The following is a 23262-nucleotide window of genomic DNA, read 5'->3' as shown; positions in this document are numbered from 1 at the left end:
TTCATGCGCAACATAAAAAAAAACACTCCCGGGATGATGTTTTACACACATTATAAAACATACTGTACACAAACCACTTTAGCCCTATTTTATACCTAGGCTATTTGAAAATAGCAGATCTACAAGCTCACAACGCGTCGCATCGCGACGCGTTGTGAGCTTGTAGATCGGCTATTTTCAAATATGTTAGCACTTTTAATTTTGGTACTTTAAGTATATTTTGATGCCAATACTTTTGCACTTTTACTCGAGTACATTTCGAACGCTAGAAAATAGCGCTACTGAACGAGTGCGTGAACGAATCATTTGAACGAATCATTGCCGTGAACGTGAACGAAATCGTTCATTCACTGAAATGAACTTTTTTTCCCCATCACTATACGCTACTACTACAACTACTCCTACTCAATGAATTATTCACACAGCCAAAGCTATCCAATCAGAGGCACGGGAGTAAAAGTGCTGAACTTCAAAGGAGAGATCATCAAACGAGATGTCTCCAGAGGCGTGTTGAGGGAAAGCCTCGCGCTGAGCATGCACGGCCCCCTCCACTCAATGCATGGCCCCCTCCACTCAATGCATGGCCCCCTCCACTCAAAGGGCTAAGCAGGGTGAGGACCTCAGCCGCATGCTAAAATAGAACGGGGTCGCCGCAGTCAAATAAATCTTCAGGGTGGGAACTCGAAAATATGCGCAGAAAGAAGCATAATTCAACGAGGACCATGAAAGGGATATATACAGCATATCCTCTGTGTGTGTGTGTGTGTGTGTGTGTGTGTGTGTGTGTGTGTGTGTGTGTGTGTGTGTGTATAACCAATTGTTTTCTACTACTGATGTTGTCAGTACTTGATACGTGCAAAGGCAATCTATTCAAGGGTTAATAAACAATTAGCTTTGTTCGTTTGATAAAATATATAAATGTAGTCCATGAGAAGAAAAAAAAACAGTTCAAAGCGTGTTTCAAAATGAAACGCTCTGTGTGTATATATAGAATATGTATAGAATATTTTTCTTTTGCTTTGATCTGCTTCCATTTCAGTAGGTCAACAAGATCTCAAGCAGCACACACTCAACATTCATAAAAAGGTTCACGAATATATTAGTATGTCAGCATAGTATCAATATATTTCACGGTGTGCTGCTGTGTTGTAAGCTTGTAGATTGGGAAATTTCATGAATTATCCATTTATGTGGATTATTTTTCTCCCAAATGGATTACAATAGATTTAGCACTTTTTGACATAATATCAGTCAAAACAACACAGTAATAGGTGGTCTAGGTCGGACAATGGTTCTCAAAGTGGGGTCCAGGGACCCTCAGGGTTCCTTGAGGGGGTTCCAAATGGACGCTTATAGGTCTGTAACTCTGAGAGTGTACATATGAAACTGTACAAATGTACTAACTGTACAAATGTAACTGTGAGAGTGTGTACAAATGGAACCAAATGGACCCTTACGGGTCCATTTGGTTCCATTTTTACACACTCTCACAGTTATGGGGGTCCTTGAAATCGAAACGTTCGAGAACCACTGGTTTGGGACTCTCCAAAAATCGGCATTGGACCCTAAAAATCTGTCAACGGTCGGGGCTCCTGTATCGATCAAAATAACATTCATAAATTATAGACACTGATGTCTGATGAAGCTGAATATTGTGGATATACTGTATGTACATGCATATGCTCCACTCAGTGGATCAAACAGTGGATGCTAATGAAGCATTTAACCCCGACACTGCACGACACGAAAGCAACAGAAGGATCACGCCGGGACACCGAGCCTCTCCGAGGCGCAGCAGAGCAGCAGAGCAGCAGAACGCGTGCTGCTGCTCTGTGGACGAACGGAATACATTTGCTCTCTAATATCCAGTCGGGAAAAGAGAACAAAAGGATAGCAGCAAAAATCAACACTCGATGAAGGAATCAAATCAAATGATGATGAGAGAAATCAAATAACGTCACAATTCATTGCAAGAAATCCTACAGCGCCCCCCCCCCTCCCTTTTACAACCTCACACAGTAACATTATGAGCACACACCTAGCCCTGAAACATGACCGTCATGGCGGAAGTTCAACCTGGTTTTGGCACTTTCTCCATTTACAACCTGTACATCTACATAAATTAAATACACAACCCTATTGGTTGGGAGGTGTATTGCACTCTGATACATTATATCTCTATGAGAAAATGGCCGCCGATCGGATTAAAATGCTTTTTATTGAACAATACGGAAGATACGGGTACTTAGACCCGCACGTTTCAACTTGTTACATCCATGGCCGTGGGGTAAGCACTTTATATTTGAAATCTGAATGTTTTTGTAGATGTACGGGTTGTAAATGGAGAAAGTGCCAAAACCAGGTTGAAGTTCCGCCATGACGCTTGTGACAGACGAGCGTCATGTGAACCATGGCTAAGCACACACCCTATAGCGTCACTATTCTGGCGGAGTACATTCAGCGGAATAGCAGATCTCCAAGCTCACACAAAGTGTCGCAACGCGATACATTGTGAATGGTCTTGTAGATCGGCTATTTTCGTCAAAGAGATTTGGTGTAGAGGGGGAAAAGGAGTGAACCTACTGTAGTATAGGCCCCTGGGGCACTCTGGACAACTAAGTATTTAAAGTGGTTAAGCATCAGTGTTAACCCATTGAGACCTGAAGCCGGTTCTACATGTCTCCTAAATCTCAACAGTATTCTGAAAAACGTATGTTTCTATATCAGTGGTGCTCAATCTTTTTCATGTCAAGGACCCCCAAAAGGATATGTATTTGGCTGCGGACCCCCATCAAAATATGTTGTTCCAGGGACCCCCCAGAAGCAAAGATTTGAGTTAAAATGTTCGCTTTAAAAACATATATATTCAAAGATTTGCACACATTTTCACGAATTTTCAAAAATAGCAGATCTACAAGCTCGTAGTGCGGCACTCGGTGCCGCGCTATGAGCTTGTATATCTGCTATTTTTGAATAGCCCAGAGTGTAAAATAATGCTTTTTAGCTCAAATCTAAAAATGACACAGTTCCAGGTCTTATGATCACTGTTAATTTTCCTTATAACGTAGGCTTACGGGTCCACTTTCACACTCTCAGATGATTTTAGCTGTGCGTAATCATATTGTATATGAGAAATGCATTCCTCAAAAGCCAGTTTGCTAGCCAGTCCCTGGCTGCAATTACACATGATACATGAGTACCCCCCCCCCCCCCCCCTCTCTACCGCCTTAGCAATGCATAAGACATATCACTCTGACAGCCCCAGCGGTGCCTTTTTGCCATATGGACGGATGGTTGGCGCAGTGACCGTGCCTAAAGATCTTGCTGAAGCCATCCATGCGTTTAACCCATTAAGACCGGGAACGCATCTGTGTGTGTCATTTTTTCAGATTTCTTTGGCTATTAAAAAATAGCAGATATACAAGCACTCAGTGCCGCGCTATGAGCTTGTAGATCTGCTATTTTTGAAAAAATGAAAATGTGTGCAAATATTTGAAAATGTAGCCTATATAACATGTTTTTACTCAAATCTTTGCTTCTGGGGGTCCCTGGAACAACATATTTTGTGATGGGGGTCCGCAGACAAATACATATCATTTTGGGGGACAATGAAAGATGAAAGAAGTTTGAGAACCACTGATATATCTAGTAACATCATTGTTTTCAGAAAACTGAGAGATTTGAGTTAAAAATGTTCTCTTTAAAAAAATATATATATATTCAAAGATTTGCACAAATGTTCAAGATTGTTTTTTTTAAATAGCAGATCTACAAGCTCATAGCACTCGGTGCCGCGCTATGAGCTTGTAGATCTGCTATTTTTGAATAGCCAAAGATAATGGTTAAAATCTAAAAAAAAAGACGGATGCGTTCCCGGTCTTAATGGGTTAAGCTTGCACAAACTTTCCTGAATTATTCACAGTGAGCATTAGAAGTATGTCAGACAAGAGAGAAAGCCCTGGATGCCGCGAGGAAATTCCGCCCCCTCCCCACCCCACCCCCCCTTGGTCCTATACAGTATATCCATTCATTATGGCATGGCCGCGAACATGGCCCTGTGCCCCATAACTTACACATCATTTTGTAAAAAAGAAAAAACACAGAAAGCCACATCTATGTCGCCTCCATTAGATTCCAATATGAATGATCTGACATATAGCCCGAGGGCTAAAACAACTATGGCCATGGATACAGCATCCATCTCAGCCTGTGGCCCTCATGCTTCTCGACAGGGTCTCCTCTGTGACGGAACACCCTGCACGCCATCTGAGGTAATGGACTGAAAATATCCTACAGTAATTATTATTATACCGCCATTAACGACCTGGAACTGTCTCATTTTTTGATTTGAGCTAAAAAAAAGCTTTATTTTACACTTTGGGCTATTCAAAAATAGCAGATATACAAGCTCATAGCGCAGCACCGAGTGCCGCGTTATGAGCTTGTCGATCTGCTATTTTTTTTTAAATCGTGAAAATGTGTGCAAATATTTGAATATATATATTTTTAAAGCGAATATTTTTAACTCAAATCTTTGCTTCTGGGGGGGGGGGGTCCCTGGAACAACATATTTTCATGGGGGTCCGCGGCCAAATACATATAATTTTGGGGGTCCTTGACATGAAAAATATTGAGCACCACTGATATAGAAACATACGTTTTTCAGAATACTGTTGAGATTTAGGAGACATGTAGAATCGGCTTCAGGTCTTAAAGGGTTAAGACTCATCTTTTTTTCTTATAAGTCTACAATAAGCACAACTGTGGGCATGTCTCACATTGAGGTTGCTTCCGATGAAGACCCCCTCATGAACTCTAAAATGTTGAGTGTTACTTGAATTGACAGAGTTTTTAACGCTCAGATTTGTGTGTATATCATTTTGTATCACTATATTTACAGTAAAAACCCTCAGTGTTAACTCCTAGGGTGAACAAATGTAACCAAATGGACCCTTAGCAAATGGATAAATGATCACTGTGAGGATTATATTATATACTTATATATACATTATTTTGTACAATAAATACGAATTGTCCCATACCCCTAAGGAAATAGGAATGCCACCATGGGATTAATCTCTGTAGTCAGAGGGTTCACAACTGGTTTGAACCGGTTCAAGGCACTCGCCCACCACCGGTGACCCTCGCACTGCCATGACCCACTTGAACAGCCTGGCGCTGACAAGGGCGCGACAGTGATTTGTGGGCGCAGTCTGGAGGCACCTGTGGGGGCTTCCTGAGAGGCTCCTTATAAAAATGACGGGTATTTCCCTTTAATGTTTTTAACAGTCTGAGAAGGAAACATAGAATCCACCATTGTCTCCAGAGTTAAACATTAACCCGTCTTAGAGAGGAGGCTCTTATTTTTTTCTCCTCCTTTCTGTTTTGATGTGAAAGACATGTTGGAAGGATTGAAGATTAACGACCCCAAATGTCTCCTTCTTCCCTGGCAGACCCCGGGAACAAGAGAGGTGAGTTTTTTTGTTTTGGCGGTTGTACAAAAAGCTCTTTATCTTGTGCTGACCCATGCTGATTAGCCAGCAGACATGCTCTGGTCTGCTCCGGGTTTATGTAAGGAAACCAGGGGCCAGCAGCTACTACAAGTGACTCTGTGACATCAAGTGTGTGTGTGTGTGTGTGTGTGTGTGTGTGTGTGTGTGTGTGTGTGTGTGTGTGTGTGTGTGTGTGTGTGTGTGTGTGTGTGTGTGTGTGTGTGTGTGTGTGTGTGTGTGTGTGTGTGTGTGTGTGTGTGTGTGTGTGTGTGTGTGTGTGTGTGTGTGTGTGTGCGTGCGCTATGCTGTCTGCACACGCTTGCCCATAAAGTAGCTGGCGCTCTTCAGAAGAGCGTGTGCCCTTACGCGTATCTATGTGTGCCAGGAAGAGATACGGACGAGAAAACAGACTGCATAATCAGTATTCTTCTCTCGCTCTCTCTCTTTTCTTTTTCAGTACACATGCAGGGCCACTCTATCACTACAGATAACTCAGACCGAGTAGTATACTGTAGCAGTGGCCGTTAGAACTCTTTTGCTGCTTAAAAACCAGCACACACACACAGCGAGCATTCCACTAAAAAGACGGTCCGTCACAGAGCTGGGGGTACTTACACCCTAAGAGGTCTCATTTGTCAAGCGGTTAGCGTGCAGAATAACCCCGAGTGACGACAGACGGACATATTTTACACAGGGACATCTGTCAAAGAATTGAAGCAGAGAGGCATCTTAAAAACCCCAGGCCCGTTAGCCGTTACACACAGAGGATATTTCTGAGGGGAGGCTCATTTTTCCGCCACCCATAGATACCAGCATTATGAATCATCTTCCATGTTCCTGGCACTGTCTGTCTGTCTGTCTGTCTGTCTGTCTGTCTGTCTGTCTGTCTGTCTGTCTGTCTGTCTGCCGGTATGGTAGATAATGGCCCGTATGCCCTCATCCTGCATGTCTCCCTATATCCCCTCGCCATTATTGTCTCGCATGCCACACCTGGTCGTGTCCCTCCGTCTGTCCCACTCCCACTATAGGGACCATGGCAGGCAAACCCTCGCCAGCGTTGCCAGATAAATAAGCAACCTAGGTCTATGAAAACAAGCCCAAAAGAAGCAACTATTAAGGCCACGTGGGCACTTTAAACCTATATATGCATCGGCTATTTGAAAATAGCCTCACAACGCGTTGCGACTGCTATTTTCAAACAAATCTTGGAAAAAAAAAAGAAGCGAAACATTTTGAATATTTTTCGTAACATTTTAACGCCACAAATCTGGTACGGGGGTCCCTGGCACAAAATATATTTAGATGGGGGGGGGGGGGGGGGGCAAATACATTTTTACATAATTCGGGGGGGTCCTTGACATGAAAATGTTTGAGAACTGGTTTAAACAACATTAGGAAAAAAGCCCCAAATAAGCAACTACACTTGAGAAACACCGCAACCCACAAGCAAATACCAATAACTTACAAGCGACTTTACAGATAAACAAGCCCCAAAGTCGCTTATAATAAAGCAGACATGGCAAGGCTGAACCTCGCAGGTGGAACCAAGCCCCCAGAACTACGGTAGAACAGTGAAGCGGCCAAGCCTAGTGGTCAAATCTGAGAATGCACTTAAATGCTACTGCGCATGCGTCCCCCGTTTTGTGCGCATGCTCACGACGTGTCACGACCAATGGATCCCTTCCATTGGTTCATATTGGTTCCATATTGGTTCCTATGCTTACTTCCGGGTGCTTCAAAACGCCACTGAGCACATTCATCATAGTAGTAGCGTAGTAGCGTGGTAGCGTGGTAGCGTGGTAGCGTAGTAGCGTAGTAGCGTGGCCACAGATGTGGGACAGGGTTTCCCATCAGACGGATACATAATGGAAAGTGTCTACAAAGCTAATGAGGGGGAATAGAGTTTTCTTCACACAGGTGACAGGTCATTCCTCAGTTCTGTCAGAGCTGTAAGACCTCGTCTATCACTCCGCGGGGGAGGGTGCTGGGTGCCGGTGTTAATCACCTATCCATCAATGGGACAGAGGAGTACAAAGGAACAAGGTTAATGCAGCTTTGGGATTCATGTAACATGTGTGGGGGGTAGTGCTGCTGTGTATTAAAATGTCAAGAAGGAAATTGCTTGCACGGAGCCATGGACGCCACAGCGGCGAATTATTAACCCATTGAGGCCTGAAGCCGATTCTACATGTCTCCTAAATCTCAACAGTTTTCTGAAAAACCTATGTTTCTATATCAGTGGTGCTCAATCTTTTTCATGTCAAGGACCCCCAAAATTATATGTATTTGGCCGCGGACCCCCATCAAAATATCTTGTTCCAGGGACCCCCCAGAAGCAACGATTTGAGTTAAAAATGTTCGCTTTAAAAATATATATATTCAAAGACTTGCACACATTTTCACGATTTTTCAAAAATAGCAGATCTACAAGCTCATAGCGCGGCACTCGGTGCCGCGCTATGAGCTTGTAGATCTGCTATTTTTGAATAGCCCAAAGTGTAGAATGATGTTTTTTTTAGCTCAAATCTAAAAATGACAAAGTTCCAGGTCTTAATGGGTTAAAAGGTAGTATGAATGCACCGGTAAGGTATATTGGAAAACAATCGTTATCAGCCGATGTGAACTGATACAATCAGTGTCAGTCTGATTGTATTAGTTTTTTTGAAGATTTCTTTTTGGCTTGTTCTGCCTTTATTTGATAGTATAGGCTACAGTAGACCAGTGGTTTTCAATCTTTTTCATGCCAAGGACCCCTAAATTGATATACATTTTATCCACGACCCCCATCTGAAAATGTTTTGTGCCAGGGACCGCCAGAAGAGAAAGATTTGTGTTAAAAAATGAAACATTCTACAAAATTCTTCAAAAACGAAAAATAGCAGATCTACAAGCTCACAGTGCGGCACTAGGTGACCCGCTGTGAGCTTGCATATCCGCCATTTTTGAATAGCCAACGTGTACAATATGGATAAAGGGGTGAAAATGTATTAACGCCTTTTGCTGGGGACCCCCTGGAACCCCCTCCTCAAGGACCACTGGTGGTCCCCGGACCACTGGTCGAGAACCACTGCAGTAGACTGACAGGAAATGGGGAGTGACCCCGCAGCAAAGGTCGTCGGGAACACGCTGTCAGGCTGCAGCCTAGGTGCCCAGACCGCTACGCTAGCCGTCCGGGCCAGTCGGAGTGTATTTTTAAAGTCAATATGATTGTGATTGTGTATAAGTGACACGGAAGCACTGCTTGTGTCGTTTGTTTGGAATCGACTGTTTTGTTTTACTATTTAAATCTTGAAGTGTTACAGTATATCTCCACTGAACTAATAGTACTACTTGATTAACCCATTGAGACCTCCTGAAGCCGATTCTACACGTCTCCTAAATCCCAACAGTATTCTGAAAAACGTATGTTTCTGTATCAGTGGTGCTCAATCATTTTCATGTCAAGGACCCCCAAAATGATATGTATTTGGCCGCGGACCCCCTCAAAATATGTTGTTCCAGGGAGCCCCCCAGAAGCAAAGATTTGAGTTAAAAAATGTTCGCTTTAAAAATATATATATATTCAAAGATTTGCACACATTTTCACGGTTTTTCAAAAATAGCAGATCTACAAGCTCGTAGCGCGGCACTCGGTGCCGCGCTACGAGCTTGTATATCTGCTATTTTTGAATAGCCCAAAGTGTAAAATAATTATTTTGAGCTCAAATCTAAAAATGACACAGTTCCAGGTCTTAATGGGTTAAATCCTAAAGTGTTACTGTATATCTCCAGTGAACTAATGGTACTACTTGATCAAAGACAGACTTGTCGGAAATGCATGCCTAGAATGTAACGCCATTTATTGTACAGTAGTACAGTCTACATCCATAAGGAAAGCCTAAAAGATTTGGACATAAATTGCGATCGATTCATATTGCTTTATCCACCATCTAATGCGACACCGACGATGGCAATACAGGTTTGCTTTTTGCAGCACCTTAAAAAGCTGAGTATATTTTTAGCCGAATAAATTAACAAGCACCAGGGGGCATATTCTACAGCGCTAGCAGAGCAGACTGTGTTTGGGATCACAAGAGTGATAGCAGCCCATTCTCAATCACTCACTCACACACGTTGCTCGCGCACACACACGCACACGCGTGCACACACACACACACACACACACACACACACACACACACACACACACACACACACACACACACACACACACACACACACACACACACACACACACACACACACACACACACACACACACACACACACACACACACACAGTGGTGGAATGTCATGTACTCAAGTACTGTACTAAAGTACAATTTTGAGGTATTTCCAATGTCCAATACTTTTATTTTTTTTTACTCCACTACATCTAAGAGGCAAATATTGTACTTCTACTACACTACAATTATTTGAAAACTGGAGGTGATGCGACGCATTGTGAGCTTGTAGATCTGCTATTTTCAAAAGATGTTTATGCATTTGAAAACTTGTAATGGGACATTCTGCATAATCAGTACTTTTACGTTTGGTACTTTAAGTTAATTTTGATGACAATACTTTTACTCAAGTACATTTTGAATTTTGGACGTTTACTTGTAACAGAGTAGCTATTTCTACAGTATTGATATTTTTACTTAAGTAAAACATTTAAGTACTTTTTCCACCAATGACTGGCGCACGCGCACACGCTCACGCACACGCACACACGCGCACACGCTCACGCACACGCACACACGCACACACGCTCACGCACACAGCAGCAGAAATGGGGCCCCCGGGGGCCGCTCTGTCTGCTGATGCCACGCGCAACACCGAGCCAAACAGAGGGGCCTGTCCACAGATATAACCGCATAGTTTGCCACAGAAGTCCATTCTTCCTTCATAATCTCCACACACTCATTTTTCATCAGCCCATTGTTATGCAGATGAGGGGTAAAGGGACAACAAAGAGGGCCGGCTCAACATCTGATTATCAATATTAGGCAGACTACAGATGGGCTTCACAGCAAATTAGAGGCATTTATTCTTCTATTCAGATCACAAGCGAGGTTCAGAAGTGAGGTCAGCTGCTGTGGGGGGTTTCTTCCAAGCCGTGGCGTGGCAAGCAGTGTTGCCAGATTTAGCGAGAGGAGTGAGCAACCAGGTCTATGGAAACAAGCCCAAAAGAAACCTATGCGTATCGGATATTTGAAAATATCCGATACACAAGCTCTGCTATTTTTGGCAAATGTTCCACCCAAGACAATGGATTCTAGGGTTCAAGTGGTTAACAAAAGTGGCATTTTAAGAGTTTTAAGCATATTTAGATTAGCACGATAATATCGTAAATCGCAATTATTTTGGTCACAATAATCGTGACAAGCTTGTACAGTATATCTGCTAATTGTCAAACAAATCTTGAACAAAATTTAAACATTTTGAATTTTTTAAAAACATTTTAACAACACAAATCTGGTACGGGGGTCCCTGCCCAAACAAAATGTTTTCAGATGGGGGGGTCCATGGACAAATACATATTAATTTGTGGGCCCTTGATTTGAAGATGTTTGAGAACCACTGGTTTAAACAACATTTAGGAAACAAGCCCAAATAAGCAAGCCGCCACTGCCGATATTTACAAGCAGCTTTACAGACATTTAAGCCCAAAGTCGCTTATAATAAGCAGACATGGCAACAGTGACAGCAAGGCGTTCCATCTGGGTCTTCAGATTATTGTATCTTAAGTTATAGCCTACCAATTAGAATTGTGTCCCCAATTTGGCAATAATTCATGACCTAGGCAGGCCACGTTTTTTTTGTCTACAGATGTCAGGAACACATGCACCAATGCAGTGATTTCAAGGACCCCCCATTTGATAAAAATAAAAATACAATTATCTGGGACCCAAATCTACACTGTAAAATCCTCAGTGTTATTAGGTTCCATTTGTACACTTTTAGTTACAGACCCGGAAGGGTCCGTTTGGACCCCTGCTGCTCCCCGGACCCCCCGTCCCCCGGTCAAAATCGTTTGAGAACCACAGATCTAACAGACAAGGGCATTTCTGTTCCCCCCGCCTCCCCCCCCCCCCCCCCCTCTGCTATAGGGCAGGGCCATACGGCTAAAATGTAATATCATGATATTTTTGGACCAAATACCTAAATACCTATATTGCCACACAATATCGTATTGTGATATATGTTTGAACATTGTGAACATATTTTGAAAGTATCAAATATGGCTCAAGTGATTAAAAAAAAAATCAGGAAAAGACAACCCTTCTGTCATAGCACGATCACCACCACTAGATATCAACCAGACCATATCGAGTCTCACATCATCAAATCGATGCATATAATAACAATATTATCAAACCACTCCCAAAGCGGACGCATTGAAAGCTACATAGCAACAGTGTGCCCTGGCTTAGAACAAACAAAGCCCCCCTGGGGGTTGTGCTGCACCCTCACCCTCCCTGGCAGCACACAGGAAAATCAATCGTGTTCATTTAACTCTATAATAATCATGTAAAAAATATCACCTTATATGGGTATACATTTAGGTCACTTTTCTCACTCTGTGAACCCATCTAAAAATATAAAATAATCTCTGTCTGCTGCTCAATAAAATAAAATACTAATACTAATAATACTGATAATAATAATAATAATAATAATAATAATAATAATAATAATAATAATAATAATAATAACAATAATAACAACAACAACATTAATATTAATACTACTACTACTAATAATAATAATAATAAACCCTCTATATTTAATAAACTGGACCCGAGTTGCAACTGTACTGGTTGCCCCATCCCTCCCTCCCTCCAGAATAGGGAGGGAGGGATGCTGCTGGGGTTCAAGTGGTTAAATCCAAATCAAATGGAGATGGTTTATAGAGCTGCACCTGCTGGCTGTCCTCACAGGGGGAACAATGCAGTGGGCCCGGCATGGGGGTCAGGACCTCAGTAACACTGTCCAAATGTGTGAAATCCAACCTGCATGTATGGCGTGTTCCTAACAGCTAACAGGACTGTGACAGGGGGGGGGGGGGGCTTCCAGATGTATATAGCCTCGATATACCAGGGGTCTTCAACGTTTTTCTTTTCAGGGCCGAAGACCCCCTAGCTGAGAGTTAGTTAGATGAAGCAGGGACCCCCCTCTATATTGTATAAGATTGTGTTTCAGATTATTTTTTATTATTTTTATTACTTGGTCTGCTCTTTTTTTCCCCCCTCTACACCTATACCTCTTTAGCCAAAAATAGCAGATCTACAAGCTCACAACGCCTCAGGCGTTGTGAGCTTGTAGATCTGCTATTTTTGGCTAAAGTTCTCCTCAGAAAAGGGATGCTAGGGTTCTAGTGGTTAATGTAAAAAAAGAAAAGAAAAATCATATCACACAAAGATTTGGTGGACCCCCCTGTAGTAAATCTGAGGACCCCCTAGGGGTCTCGGACCCCCTGCTGAAGACCCCTGCTTTATACACTAACACTGATAGTCCACTTCAATTACATGACATGTTCTTGCAGCAGACGAAGAAAAAAGTTTTAGTTTTTGTTGTCCTTACTACTTGCCCCAATTTTTGTTTTATTGTCTGCAAAAAAAGTAATAAAGAGATTTGTTAAAAAATATATATTAAAAAAGTAATTTAAAAAAATACTATCATACAAAAGAAATAACCAAGGCATCCTAAGTAAATGCAGTAATTAATTGATTACTAATTTAGTTCATGAATTCGCACAGAGGCAAACCCTCCTTTGTCTGCTTTGCGTGCTATTATTTATTAATGTCACACACCGAACATAAGTGTCATTATTTGCGTGTTGTAGTCCAAATAAAATGGAATGAGGCAAACCAAAGTCTATAGTCTTAGCAGTTGAATGTTTTAAACATTTCTGAGGTTCCATAAAAAGCTGCTTTATGGATCGAAACTTTGTGTATTTATTAACAGGACAGCAGCCTGTGTATTATAATTATTATTTCATGCAGCTGGTATAAGGTCAAAGTGGGTCAGGCTAGGAACACCATTTTCTAGGAAACAGAAAAAGGTGCTGCTGCACCACACACACTGATCTAGATCACATTATGGGATTACATTAGCACTTTGGAGTTTTTTCTCTCTACCGCAAATAATCAAACGAAATAGGAATATCAAGTTGTTTTTGCATAGATCTATGACTCTACGGCTGCTGCGTTTCTCCTGTCTGTGTGTTCCGTCTCCTTCATTGATCTGATCTCAGCTCCTATATTGTTGCAGAGGCTGAATAACAAACACTTACTTGAAAAGAAGTCCCTGTGCAGCTGGCTGTCAAACTTCACGGATTGTCCTTTAAGTCTTTTTTTTTGCTGTTTAGTCCACGAAGATCAAACAAACAAACAAACAGACAGTTTGTGTTCTGTTGGCTTTGAGGGTTATTATTGTGTCCGATCCACACACAGCGCAGGTCCGATCACTGTTTGAACGTCTTCACAAATGGAATACATTGTAACCAGCACCACACATCCGTCAACTCACTCTGCTCCAATCAGAGCGTGAGGTGGGCGTGTCCCGTCCCCCATAGGCTGCGCTGCACCTTGCTGTTATTGTTATTGTTAGAATGCATTTATTTATTGTTATTCAGTGGTGGAGAAAGTACTCTTATTTTTATTGTATTTCTTTGTAAACGTATCAATAAATACTGCAATGTAGAAAAACTCTGTAATACAGGAAAAAGTTAGAAATTCAGAATTGACTTGAGTAAAAGTACAAAAGAATTGGTATCAAACTGTACTTAAAGTACCAAAGTAGAAAGTACTGATTATGCATAATGTCCCATATTACAAGTTTTCAAATGTATATAATCTTTTGAAAATAGCAGATCTACAAGCTCACAATGCGACACATTATGAGCTTGTAGATCTGCTATTTTTAAATGGCCAAAATGTATGTAGGCCTATAGGGCTTTTGTAATAATAATCAAAATCTAAAAAGTAACTAGTAACTCAAGTTTTCAAATAATTGTAGTGGAGTAAAAGCATAATATTTGCCTCTGAGATGTATAGTGAAGTAGAAGTAAAAGTACTGCAAATTGGAAATACTCCAGTGAAGTAAAAATACCTCAAAATTGTACTTAAGTACAGTACTTGAGTAAATGTACTCAGTTACTTCACACCACTGTTTTATGTAAGATTTATGTTAAAAAAAATAACATAAGGCAATATTTTTCAAACATTTTCACAAATATAGCAGATCTACAAGCTCGGAGCATGCACTGTGAGCTTGTTGATCTGCTAATTTTGAATAGCCAACATATAAATGGATAGTGGTTAATTGTGATGCTATATGAACTACTTTTGATGGGGACCCCCTGGGGACCCCCTGGACCCCCCCCCCCCCCCCCCAAAAAAAAAAATCATGTGGGGGTCCCTGGGAGTCCCGACCCACAGGTTGAGCACCACTGCCATAAGGGGGCTTTCAGAACACATAAAGAAATGTTTATAATGCTCAGACACAAGTAGGCCCATTTAACACTCGTCGAGAGATCATTTAATGTTCAAGTGTTACGCCCTCAGCTGCTCATATAGAGTTTCATTCAATCAAAGGCATGCGCGTGCACACGTGCGTTTATGAATGTGTGTGTGTGTGTGTGTGTGTGTGTGTGTGTGTGTGTGTGTGTGTGTGTGTGTGTGTGTGTGTGTGTGTGTGTGTGTGTGTGTGTGTGTGTGTGTGTGTGCCTGCCCAGAAAGAATAGAACAACAGAACAAAAGAAAAGCGTTTACTGATACTGACAGTGTGGTGGACAAAGTACTCAACCCCACAGTACTTGAGTCACATAGTAATAGTATAGATACTCCTCCTGGTCAAATATTACTCAACTACGAGTGAAAGTTACTCTGTCAAATTTGAAGAAACTTTTTTTTTTAAAGCAAGTACTCCATTACTTAAGTATTCAAAAGTAAAAATTACAGAGCAAATTTTTCTTTGTAATATCAATCCATATTGCTGTACAATCTTTTTTAGCTTTGCCTCCCAAAAGATTCACAATATTTGAAATAGGGCTTCCACGGTTAATTCAAAATGTACTCTTTCCCTTCCTAGAATTGTCAAAAGTACTATATTTGTCTTTGAAATGTAGTGGAGTGAAAGTCATAAGTGTCAAAAAAAAAGACTTAATACTCAAGTAAAGCACAGGTACAAATACTGTACTTAAGTACAGTACTCAAGTAAATGTACTTCGTCCACCGGCTGACTGATACTGCCATATTGGCGGGTAGGACTTCAAACCTAAATGTGTTTTTAAACAGACTCCTTCACTGTTATTAAGAGGAGGGGTCATGTCATGTGTCTTGAATCAAATAAATCAAAGGCACATAAAGCACGGCGCCTAGAGATACACTTGGAGAGAGAAAAGTGCCCACATCTAAGTATGAATGTGATTTGTGTCGTGATGGGGATGTACTTTTGGAGTCAGAGCTACGGAAGTGCTCGTATGTGAAAAGTCATGTCATGCAGTGAGCGTGTTGATAGATAGATGACACATAATAAGACATTTTCATTCCATGGAGGCTGTCGAAGAGAACCATACCAGCTATAAAATGAAATTATAGTTTCATAGTAAGGGAGGTATAGGGTTCTGTGCATTCTTGCACTTATTTTAACCAGTTATTTTATTAATGAATTCATTAGTTCATTAGTTAATTAAACAACTAATTAATGCATTCCCTTTATTTTATCAGTGGTGGGAAAAGTACAAAAATGTTGTACTTAAGTAAAAGTATCGATACTGCAATGTAGAAATACTAAAAAAAAAGTCTGTAATTAAAATTTTACTTGAGCAAAAGTACAAAAGTATGGGCACAAAAAAGAATCTTTTGAAAATAGCAGATCTACAAGCTCACAATGCGTCGCGATGCGACACATTGTGAGCTTGTAGATCGGCTATTTTCAAATGGCCAGGCTGAAGTGGTTAATGTATGTTTTGTAATAATAATCTACAAAGTAACTAGCAACTAAAGTGTTCAAATAATTATAGTGGAGTAAAAGTACAATATTTGCCTCTGAGATGTAGTGGAGTAGAAGTAAAAGCATAAAAGTAAAATAGAAAAATGGAAATACTAAAGTAAAGTAAAAATTCCTCAAAATTGTACTCAAGGACAGTACTTGAGTAAATGTACCTGGTTACTTTACACCACCGTTTTGTACATATACATTTTTGTATTGATTGTTCAATGTTTTCCACAGACAACACAAGACACAGACATACTCCCAACAGAGGGGGGGGGTGGTCCTATTCCACAGTCCATCAACACCATCAGTAGTTCAGTATTATAATACAACATGAAACATGCCACAACACGCCATAGAGCAGATAACTGGACAGATAGATATCATAAAGGCACCTAAACACAACAACATGGGACATATGTCATAATATTCACATTTCACAAATCCTTTTCAAAATCTATCCAAGAGGAGGATTTCCAGCCAAAAGGACATTAAGGATCATAGAGGATCAGAGAGTTAGGCACTGTTGTCTTTTAGACCAGTGGTTCTCAAACTTTTTCAAATCAAGGACCCCCAAATTGACAGTTATTAGCCCGCGGACCCCCATTTGAAAAGATATACCAGGGACCCCCCATAAGAGAAGTTTTTTTACGCCTCTAGCAGTGATTCTCAACTATTTAAATTTCAAGGACCCCCAGTTTGACATGCATTAGGGCTACGGACCCCCATTTAATGGCATTTCTATCTCTTGGACCCCAATTTATATTGTAAAATATATGTTAATGTAACTCTGAGAGTGTACAAATGGAACCAAATGGACCCGTTAGGGTCCATTTGGTTCCATTTGTACACTCTCAGAGTTACAGACCCATAAGGGTCCATTTGGTGCCTAATCTATCATTTAGCTGGGGACCCCCTGGAACTCCCTCAAGGACCCCTAGGGGTCCCCGGACCCCACTATGTTTTAGACAAGCTTTTCTCTACTCTAGTCTGTATTAGACAAATAATAGCCTATATCGTTGCTTCATAGTCTAACTTTTTGTGTGTTTTTTCCCCGTAAATTAACGCCCTATTGATCATACTACAGTGTCACACAAAAGTATCAAAAGTAGCAGATCTACTTTTTCTATTTTTGCATTTGAATCCTGAAAAGTAACAGTTTTGTACATAATGAGGTTTCCACCCGACAGAGACCATATGTTTTCCAGTCTGAAAACTTTAAATGCTTGTTGCGTGGCGAGGCTTTACTGTCTATCAGAATGTCACGGTGGCTTAAGATGCTTGATTGGCATCCAGAGGTTTAGTAAATAACCTCAGCCCCGCCCCTTTGTCCTTAAAAACCCCCTCATGTGGAAAGACAAGCACAAGTATAGGCTACTTCAGGGAGGAGAGAGAACATCTAAACAATTGTAACATTTAATCAAAAATAACGTTCTAGCATCAACATCTGAAGCAAATTTCTATTGGCAGTCAGGATTCCCTGTGAGATGAATATCAAAAAGCATAAATAAGAACAACCAAAGAGCTCAAAGCTATTTTTCAGCAATTATTTTTTTTTAACCATTGGTCGACTCCTTCAACAGGGGGTCCGGGACCCCTAGGGGGTCCTCAAAGATACTGAAGGGGGCCCGCCAAATCTTTGTGTGATAGGATTTTTAATTATTTTGTATTTTTTACATTAACCACTTGAACCCTCGCATCCCTATTCTGGGGGAAACATTAGCCGAAAATAGCAGATTGTACAAGCTCACAACACGTCGCAGATACGCTTGTAGATCGGCTATTTTCAGCAAAGAGGTTTGGTGTATAGAGGGTGTTGTATCTGTACTGGGCTGTGGGTTACCAGGCCTGGGGGGGAAAGAGCAGAACAAATACAGAGCCAAAGGTCACGGAATCTTTTAACGGAACGCCGTACCGGCCCGTTCCAACCTACTTTCACCCCTGGGTCGTTAAATGTCTGAAAACACACATTTAACATGAATCCAATATGTAGTGGGGGTCCCTGCTTCATCTCTCTCTCACCTAAGGGGTCCGTCCTTGGACTGAAAAACGCTGAAGACCCCTGCTCTGCACCAAATCTACAAGTGTGCTTTTCAAATAAACTAAAGTCCATCTACAAGCTTAGTCACAACGCGGTGTGTTTCGACACGTCGTGAGCTTGTAGATCTGCTACATTCGCCAAATGTTGACCTCAGAATAGGGTTCAGAGAGATCATCGTCGGCTCCGTGTACAGATTTGAAGCATGACTGGATTCCACTTGAAGTTAAGATCTAAGAGGGGGAAAAAAAGAGAATACAGCCATTTCCCATAATTACATGCTCCCTACTAGCAAAGGGATCGGGTAGCGTCTAATGGTGGAGCAGGGACGTCGCAGGGGCCCCGCAGGGCCCCCGAGATAAGCATGATTTCACTTGAGGATAAAAGAAGGAGAGAGAGAGAGAGAGAGAGAGAGAGAGAGAGAGAGAGAGAGAGAGAGGACAAGAAGAGTGCATGCAGGGGAGAAGAAAAGGCAGGTGTTGTTGTTTGAGAAACAGTGGATGAGTTAAAGAGGATGTCACAGGATAGGTTGTGCGGTGGGCAGAGAGGTGTGTGCCAACTGCCAACGTACCTTTAACACTGTGAGCTTCATTTATCCTATAGGACAGTGGTTCTCAAACTTTTTTTGCGTCAAGGACCCCCTAATTGACACACATTAGCCCAGGGACCCCCATTTCAAAAGTTATGCCAGGGACCCCCAATAAGAGACGATTTTTATGGCTCTAGCAGTGATTCTCAACCATTTAAATTTCGAGGACCCCCAGTTCGACATGCATTAGGGCTACGGACCCCCATTTAATGGCATGTATGTCTCTGGGATCCCAATTCATTGTACACTCTCAGAGTTACTGACCCATAAGGGTCCATTTGGTCCCTGTCCATCATTTAGCTGGGGACCCCCTCAAGTACCCCTGGGGGTCCCCAGACCCCACTTTGAGAACCAATGCTATAGGAGACACATGTTTCTCATTGTATTGCCAGTGCATTAAGAAAGAGCTAAAACAAATTTAAAATTTTTGTTTCTGAAAATAAACCCATTCGGCCAGAGACCTGAGGCCGATTCTGCAAGTGCCTTCTAAATCAGTGGTTCTCAAACTGCTTCGTGCCAAGGACCCCCAAAATGATATGACCCCCCAACCCCCAGAAGTGACGATTTGTTGTTAAAAAATTCAACATTTTTCAAAAAGTTTCAAACACTGAATATTTTTTCTAAAAAATTACAGCTGTACTTGTAAGCTCGCAGCGTGGCACAAAGCGATGCGGTGTGAGCTTGTAGATCTGATATTTTTGAGAACTATACATAGCTAAAATCTAAAATGACAAAGATGCTTTCCCAGTGGGTTCCGGTAGGAGACACAAAGGAGACTCTTTGTGTCTCCTACCGGAACCGCTGCCGGTCATCAAATCCTTGGCTTAGGAATGCGACAAAAACAAAAATATATTCATGAATCCAAGTCTCCATGGGGTGACTAATCCATAGAAAAAAAAGTCCTTTCGGGGGTGAACTAACCCTTTAATGCAGGGGTCTTCAACAGGGGGTCCGGGACCCCTAGGGGGTCCTCAGAGTTACTACAGGGGGCAGCTCTTTTCTGAGGAGAACTTTAGCCAAAAAAATAGCCGATCTACAAGCTCACAACGCCTCGCGCTGCGAGGCGTTGTGAGCTTGTAGATCGGCTATTTTTTGGCAAAAAGGTGTTTGGTGTAAGGGAAAAAAGAGCAGACCAAGTAAACAAAAAAAGTTAAATCTGAAACACAATTTTTATACAATATAGAGGGGGTCCCTGCTTCATCTCTCTCTCAGCTAGGGGGTCCTTGGTCTGAAAACGTTGAAGACCCCTGCTTTAATGGGTTCAAAACAGTGTCTTCAATGTGTGAAGACCTGTCAAGTCGTTGCACTTTCACTAATTGCAGGATCATTTCACCACAGTCAGGGTCTCCTCCTCCTGACTTAAAATGTTTTTGATTATGTGCCATCAGAATGCATGCCTGGCTGCCCTTAAAAAACATCTAAACATAGACAGAAAACTCAATTGATTTCCACTTAAGTCTTTATTTCAGGGCCAGGACAAAAACACTGCTGGTATTCAGTGGTTATGCGTTCACATTCACAGGTGGCTGGTTCAGCTGTTATACAGACGGGGCCACAAAGCACTGCATTCATCTCCTGTTGTTTCCTCATACAGATAAAGTACAGTGTTGGAAGAAGTACTCACATTTTTTACTTAAAGTAAAAGTACCAATACCACAATATACAAATACTCAATTACAAGTGAAAGTTCTGCTCTGTACATTTTACTTTGAAGTGCAAAAGTATTGGCATCAATTTGTACGTAAAGTACCAAAAGTAATTATGCAGAAAGTCCCATTTCAGGTTTCAAAATGTATAAAAATCTTTTGAAAATAGCCGATCTACGAGCTTGTAGATCGGCTATTAAGTACAACATAGGGCTTAGTTGGTTAATGTATGTTTAATGTATGTAATGTATATGTTTTGTCTTCATCCAAACTTGCCAAAGTAACTAACTAAAGTTTTCAAATAATTGTAGTTGAGTAAAAAGTACAATATTTACCTCAGAGATGTAGTGGAGTAGAAGTATACAAAAATGGAAATACTAAAGTAAAGTAAAAAAAAAAATAGCTCAAAATACAGTACTTGCATACAGGTACTTACAGTTACAAATATAGGGTGAAGTAATACAGCCGGTATGAGCTCCTTGCATGGCGAAGCATGCCTGGGCCTCACGTTCGGGGGGGGGGGGGGGGGGGGGGGGACCACCACGGTCATCTAAGCTTTATCAGCGGTCCGCCTGTCAATCACAGGAGACAATGGGGGACAGTGAAGAGGACACGGGCGAGGACAGAGGCCCATTCACCGGGCGGAGGACATCAACACATAGACATACTCCCACAGTCACAGGAGACAGAGACATGAGATGGAGAAGGAAGGAGACTAGAGAGAGACCAGACCTCCACTTAACCCTTAAAGACCCGGGAACGCATCTATGTGTCCTTTTTAGATTTCTTTGGCTATTCAAAAATGTGTGCAAATCTTTAAATACATAGACTATTTACATTTTAACTCAAAGCTTTGCTTCTGGGGGTCCCTGGAACAACACATTTTGAGATGGGGGGTCTGCGGACAAATACATTTAATTTTGGGTGGTCCTTGACATGAAAAATGTTTGAGAACCACTGATATTATAGACATAAGTAAAAAAAAAACTGCTATAGGATTTAGAAGATATTTGTCGAACCCCCAGAAGCAAAGATTTGTGTTAGAAATGTTCGCTTCGAAAAATATATATATATTCAAAGATTTGCACACATTTTCACGATTTTTTAAAAATAGCAGATCTACGAGCTCATAGCGCGGCACTCGGTGCCGCGCTATGAGCTTGTATATCTGCTATTTTTTAATAGCCAAAGAAATCTAAAGGGATACACATTAGGGCTGTCAAAAAAAATCGATTCATGAATAAATCGCGATTCTTAATGCCACGATTTTAAAAATCGATTCAAAATATTAAAATCGATTTTTTTAATTTAAAAAAAAAAAAAAAAAAAAAATATAAAATCGCAATAAATCGCAGAATCGAATATCAATTAATCGCAGAATCGCAATTTTAATCGAATCGGCACCCTAGAAAATCGCAATAAATCGCAGAATCGCAATTTTAATCGAATCGGCACCCTAGAAAATCGCAATAAATCGCAGAATCGAATCGAATATCAATTAATCGCAGAATCGCAATTTTAATCGAATCGGCACCCTAGGAATCGATTTTGAATCGAATCGTGAGGTAAGTGAATCGTGACACCCCTAATACACATGCGTTCCCTTCCCGGTCTTAATGGGTTAAAGACAGGAGGACCCTGAGTGCATATTCTGGATGTCTGTCTTGTATGGACGTTACACATCAACCATTATCGGAAACACGGGACACATGAGATGGACTTGGAGTGTGCAGAGGGGGTGGGGGGCGGGTTCATCCTTCCTCTTTTTGAAGTGCTCTTTAGAGAGGCATTGCTGGCATGAAGATGAGGGGGGGGTGGTGGGGGGCAGGGGGCGGGTGCTGACCGGATTCCCATGTGACAGGCGGATGGACACGTTAATGTGCGTTGAGGACGGAGTTGTTTTTGTCTGTAACATTTTTTTTGTGTGGACCTCCGGTTCTGCTTCACCGAGCTCCAGTAAAAAAAAAAGATTGTCAATCTTGATGGGGCGGCCCTGGTTAAATACAGGGTATATACTGTACATACAAACAAGCACAGCAAAGCAGGCACGTGCACACATAGACATCAAAGGGGGAGGCCTTGAGCCCCTGTCCTTTTTACCCGTCTGTAAAAAGTGCCCTAGCTCGTCTCCAGACCATGCATGCAGTTTTTTACTGTGGTGAAAGAAATGCTAAATGTCCCCCCTTTCCACGCCGCACCTGAAGGCAGCGTTCAAGAGAATTGCCTTTTCCTGACTCACCTGAACTGGAATGCAGAGTTTAATGTTGAAAGAATTGCCCTCTTATGTGTATTAATCCATGCCGTACGCCACATCTCCAGTATTGGCTTGATTATTCTTAGTTCAGTGTGGTATCATGCACCGAAAATAGCCGATCTCCAAGCTCACAACGCGTCGCACCAAATGGACCCTTACGGGTCCATTTGTACACTCTCAAGAGTTACACACCCGTAGCGAGCCATTTGAAACCCTCTCAATGAACCATGAGGGGTCCCTGGACCACACTTTGAGACCCC

At 41.6% G+C, this 23262-nt stretch overlaps 1 protein-coding gene across 1 annotated transcript in view; it reads right to left on the bottom strand.

Annotated features, from left to right (window-relative positions):
* Positions 1-13919, bottom strand: part of lypd6 (LY6/PLAUR domain containing 6) — a 65038-nt gene extending 51119 nt beyond the window's left edge. Inside the window, exon 1 of the mRNA XM_084084030.1 lies at positions 13771-13919. The gene's annotated coding sequence lies outside the window, so the exon portion shown is untranslated. The remainder of the gene's footprint in view (positions 1-13770) is intronic.
* Between the last annotated feature and the right edge of the window lie 9343 nt (positions 13920-23262).

This window comes from Gymnoscopelus microlampas (genome assembly GCF_963454915.1).
Source record: "Gymnoscopelus microlampas genome assembly, chromosome: 17".
In the NCBI taxonomy this organism is placed as follows: Eukaryota; Metazoa; Chordata; class Actinopteri; order Myctophiformes; family Myctophidae; genus Gymnoscopelus; species Gymnoscopelus microlampas.
The sequence above is the reverse complement of the archived record's forward strand: the minus strand, read 5'-3'. Positions and strand labels throughout refer to the sequence as shown.